General features: G+C 45.5%; 1 pseudogene; it reads right to left on the bottom strand.

Annotated features, from left to right (window-relative positions):
• Positions 1-4,356: 4,356 nt before the first annotated feature.
• Positions 4,357-4,903, bottom strand: LOC101602054 (annotated as a pseudogene).
• Positions 4,904-5,632: the final 729 nt, after the last annotated feature.

Here is a 5,632-nt window from a genome sequence, read left to right as displayed (position 1 = left end):
AGCGATCGCATTGTCTCTCTCACTCTCTCTAAAAAGCAAATAAATGAGGAGTTGGAGAGATTGCTTAGTGGTTAAGGCACTTGCCTGTGAAGCCTAGGGACTCAGGTTTGCTCCCCAGTACCCATATAAGCCAGATGCACAGGGTGGCACATGCATCTGGAGTTTGTTTGCAGTGGCTAAAGGCCCTGGCCCACCCATTCTTTTTCTGTCTCTCTCTCTCTCTCTCTCTCAAATAAATAAAAATAAAATATTTAAGTAAATAAGTAAGGGCAGGTGTGGTGGCACACACGTTTAATCCCAGCACTTGGGAGGCAGGAATAGAATCAATGTGATTTTTAAAAAAATTTTTTTGGGTTTATTTTTATTTACTTATTTGAGAGGGAAAGACAGAGAAAGAGGCAGAGAGAGAGAGAGAGAGAGAATGGGTATGCCAGGGCCTCCAGCCACTGCAGACGAATTCCAGATGCATGTGCCCCCTTGTGCACCTGGCTAACATGAGTCCTGGGGAATTGAGCCTCGAACTGGGGTCCTTATGCTTCACAGGCAAGCACTTAACAGCTAAGCCATCTCTCCAGCCCAGAACCAATGTGATTTTGAGGTCAGCTTGAGACTACATTCCAGATCAGCCTGAGCTGGAGTGAGACCCTACTTCGAAAAGTAAATAAATACATAAAATAAGGAAAGAATTAATTTTTTTAAAAGAGACTTTCTTTTTAAAAAATATTTATTTATTTGAGAGAAAGAGGCAGATAGAGAATGGGTGCACCAGAACCTCTAGCCACTGCAAACGAAGTCCAGATACAGGACTCTTTGGCTTTGAAGGCAAACACCTTAACCACTAAGCTATCTTTCCATCCCCCATTTAAATATTTTAATGTGTGTGTGTGTGTGTGTGTGTGTGTGTGTGTGTGTGTGTGTGTGTGTGTGTGCGTGCATGTATGCCAAGGGTCTCTTGCAACTACGATGCTTGGGGCACCTTTTTTCCATATTTATTTATTTATTTGCAAGCATAGAAAGAGAAGAGAGAAAGGTACAATGGGTGTACCAGGGCCTTTAGCTCCTGTGAATTGACTCCAGATGCATGGGTCACTTGTGTGTCTGGCTGTACATGGGTGCTGGGGAATCAAACGTCAGCTGTCAGGCCTTCCAAGCAAGTGCTTTTAACCACAGAGCCATCTCCTGCCCTTGTGTCACTGTTTGCATCTGGCTGGTCCAGTAAGTCAAGTAGAAGGGAAGAGATGGGGAGAAAGGAGAGAAAAAACAAGGCTGGGCAGGGCGTGCATACCAGCACTAGGGAGGCTGAGGTAATAGAATGTCAAGAGTTTGAGGCTAGTTTGGAGCTACAGAGTGAGTTCTAGATTGGCTTGGGCTACAGTGAGACCTTGCCTTGCCAGAAAAAAAAAAAAAAATAGACAAAAAGAAAAAATAATAATGAGTGTTATCTGGGCGTGGTGGCACATGCCTTTAATCCCAGCTCTTGGAGGCAGAGGTAGGAGGATTGCCTTGAGTTGGAGGCCATCCTGAGACTACATAGTGGATTCCAGGTCAGCCTGAGCTATAGTGAGACCCTGCCTAGAAAAACCAAAAACATAAATAAATAAATTTTAAAGAAAGGGGGTTGACTGGTGCTAGATCTTGGGTGCTATGATAAAGATAGGTGGCATGAAAGGGGTCACTGTTGGGTGGTAAAGATTACAGGCTGGAACTGTATTGACCCTTGATTCTTGGTCAATATGTAACCTGTTGTACCCTACAAGGCAGTGAGGTTTAAAGAGAGTCCCGTGAAGAGGGCGCCGAGCGGTTCGGTTGTTCACTTCGGTAGCATTGTTACTTAGGTAGCAACTGTGGCACTTCGCTTGGCTCCCACCGCGGCGCGGCGATCGGAGAAACGGCCTGAGATTTTGGCTTTGGGTGAAAGAAAATGGCCTGAACCAAGCAGACTGCTCGTAAGTCTACTGGTGGAACCCCCCCAGCCTCCCCTCCTCCTGCCCCCCCCAGCCCCCCACCCCGCCCCCCCCGCCCACCCCGCAAACAGCTGGCCACCAAAGCTGCCAGGAAAAGCGCTCCCTCTACCGGCGGGGTGAAGAAGTCTCATCGCTACAGGCCCGGGACCGTGGCGCTTAGAGAGATCCGGCGTTACCCAAAGTCCGCTGAGCTGCTCATTCGAAAGCTGCCCTTCCAGAGGTTGGTGAGAGAGATGGCCCAGGACTTCAAAGCCGACGAGAGGCTTCAGAATGCAGTCATTGGTGCGCTCCAGGAGGCCAGTGATGCGGACCCGGTGGGTTTGTTTGAAGACACTAATCTGTGTGCCATCCACGCCGAGAGTTACCATCGTGCCCAAAGACATCCAATTGGCTCACCGGATGCGGGTAGAGAGAGCTTAAGTTAAGGCAGTTTTTATGGTGTTTTGTAGTAAATTCTGTAAAATACTTTGGTTTAATTTGTGACTTTTTTGTAAGAAATTGTTTATAATATGTTGCATTTGTACTTAAGTCATTCCATCTGTCACTCAGGATGAATGCGAAAAGTGACTGTTCACAGACCTCAGTGATGTGAGCACTGTGGCTCAGGAGTGACAAGTTGCTAATATGCAGAAGGGATGGGTGATATTTCTTGCTTCTCATGATGCGTGTTTCTGTATGTTTATGACTTGTTGGGTAGCTATTAAGGTACTAGAATTGATAAATAAATGTGTACAGGGTCCTTTTGCAATAAAACTGGTTATGACTTGATCCAAGTGTTTAACAATTGGGGCTGTTAAGTCTGATCATACATCACTGTGATAGAATGTGGCTTTTTCAAGGATTGAAGATACAAGTCTTAACCACAGTGTAACTTACAGTTTCCTAAAAAAAAGAAAAAAGAAAAGAAAGTAAACCTGGCAGCTATAGAATACACTATGTGCATTTATAATAGCTATTTTATATATTGTAGTGTCAACATTTTTAAATTAAATGTTTTACATTCACAAGTGGTGGGGAGTCTTGTCATTAAGGTGTGTGTAATTTAGAGTCCAGCTGGTTTTCCTCTAGACTGCACTTGTTTTCATAGTAGTAAAATGCTATGCGTAGTATACCTTGCATAAGTCCTCATTCTACCACATGTTAACTAACCCTCTAGCTGACAATGCATACACTAATGGGGGAATTTTATTTATAAGGGCTCTAGAATAAATAAGTTATTCACACCAGCTTCTGTTACTAATCTAAACTAGTTAGTGCAGCTTTTCATTGTGTTGTCTCGTAGCTAGGTTTGAGGGGTTTTGTTTATTGTTATCCCTTTCTAAGGAATTCTTCGTTCCTTGTGGAGTTTAGTGTGAACGTGTTGGGGAGGAGCATAGCTCCAGGTTATTAGGCCTCTGCCACTTAAGTTGGCTTGGGGTCAGGGTTACATCTGGTTATTGTCCTGGGGAAATCCCTTTTTATAGAGATGGCCTTCCAAGTGGTTTTTAAATTTATCCTATTGAAGTTTTTAGGTCAATTATGTATGTTGACTAAATTTACAAATAAACTTGTTTATCCAAAAAAAAAAAAAATAGAGTCCTGTGAAGAGGTAACAGAAGTGCTAGGATATGACAAGCAATGATGAGATGCTTCTCAAAAAATGGGAAATATAATTCTCTAATACATGTGTAACCATAATTACTGGTACAAATGCTCCTGTTTTGTGTTAGTCCAAAGATTCTGATTCTTTCTCGTTTTTTAAAACTTTTTGTTTTGTTTTGTTTTTTTCGAGGTAGGGTCTCACTCTAGTCCAGGCTGGCCTGGAATTCACTATGTAGTCTCAGGGTGGCCTTGAACTCTTGGCGATTCCTCCTATCTCTGCCTCCTGAGTGCTTGGATTACAGGCGTGAGCCACCACACTTGGCTTTCTTTCTTTCTTTCTTTCTTTCTTTCTTTCTTTCTTTCTTTCTTTCTTTCTTTCTTTCTCCTTTCTTTCTTTACTTATTTACTTACTTTTTCACACTGAGGTTGTCTTTTATTTATTTAAATATGAAAAGACTTCATGTCCTCCTGGCTTCTGTGAAAGGAGGTCCCCTGGGTGAGGGGCAACTATGAAAGGTCCTTGAGCTAGGGATGCTGGCTTGGGCAAAAGGGACAACCTGCTGGCTTCAGAAAAGTCTAGCCGCTTCCCGGTTCCCACCCCAAGTATTAAGTGCCTTCACTGGTTAAGAAGTTGGGGGACCTCAGACTCGAGTTCAGAGAACACGGAGGCACCCGGCTCTGTGGAGTGGGCTGCTGGCTCTGCAGGGGGCAGTGTGGATTCCAGTGGCAAACCGAGGGTCCCCAGACAAGCAGCCAGGCAGCAGTGTCGCAGGTGGCAGCTTCTCCAACAGAACGCTGAGGCAAGCGGGGCTCACAGCTCCGAGTGGGCAGCCTTGGCCACTCTCACCAGCTTGGGCAGCTCAGCCTTGAAGGCCCAGGTCTTGGTCACTTCGAACTCTTCGCTCTTACGGGAACATCTCTTTCTCTTTCAAATGCTGCCTTGGAGCAGGCCATGGCATGTTCCATGTCGGCCCCCTGAACTTCGGCCTTGAGCTGGGTGAAGTAGACGCAGGACTTCCCCTGGGGCCGCCACACGGTGCAGGTGAAGTGCTGGGGGTCTTCGCTGGTCCCCAGACTCTTCTGCCATTGCTCGTTAGTGCCTCCTTGGGAAGCAAAGGTGAACGTACGTGGCACTTGCCCCGGGGTCCGACGTTCCGGGAGAAGGAGTGCTCCCGCGCCCAGCCGCCCGTCGAATGCCACCGTCGTGTGCTCAGACACCGCCTCCGCCAGCCCCGCGCCACCGCTGCCAGGAGCAATGCGGCCCACCATCTTAGGATCGGGTTTTTTAATTTTTATTTTGTTTTATTTTTTGAGATAGGGTCTCACTGTAGCCCAGGCTCACCTGGCCCTCACGTCATAGTACTAGGTTGGTCTCAAACTCAAGCAGCGATCCCTCCTACCTCTGCATTCAAAGTGTTGGGATTCAAGGCATATGCCACCATGCCTAGCACTTTTTTTTTTTCCTTTGGATTTTTCAAGTCTGGGTTTCACTGTAGCTCCAGGCTGACCTGGAACTCACTCTGTAGGCCCACCTCAAACTCATGGTGATTCTCTCTTATCTCACCAAAGTGCTGGAATTAAAAGCTTGAGCCACCATACCCAACAAGCTTCTGATTCTCTTAACCATCTTTACTACTACTACTATTATTATTATTATTATTTTGGGTTTTTGAGGTAGGGTCTCACTATAGCCCAGGCTGACCTGAAATTCCCTATGTAGCCTCAGGGTGGCCTTGAACTCATGGTGATCCTCCTACCTCTGCCTCCCAAGTGTTGGGATTAAAGGCATGCACCACCACATCTGGCTCTTATTATTGTTATTACTGTTTGGCACATTTTTTTTTTTTTTTTAGTCAGAGTCTCACTGTTGCCCAGGCTGACTTGGAACTCACTCTGTAGCCCAGGATAGCTTCAAATTCACTGAGACCCTTTCACCTCAGCCCTCCAAGGGCTAGGATTATAAGCATTTGTCAACATATCCAGTTTAAAAGGAATTTATACATAATTTTATAAGGTTTGGGAGTGACAAAGACCACACAAGCCTCTCTGAGGCAAAGATGAAGGTTTTCTATTTTTTGTATTAACAG

This window comes from Jaculus jaculus, chromosome 6, assembly GCF_020740685.1.
Source record: "Jaculus jaculus isolate mJacJac1 chromosome 6, mJacJac1.mat.Y.cur, whole genome shotgun sequence".
NCBI classification, from domain to species: Eukaryota; Metazoa; Chordata; class Mammalia; order Rodentia; family Dipodidae; genus Jaculus; species Jaculus jaculus.
Note: the sequence above shows the minus strand (reverse complement) of the source record. Positions and strands in the feature narration are given on the sequence as shown.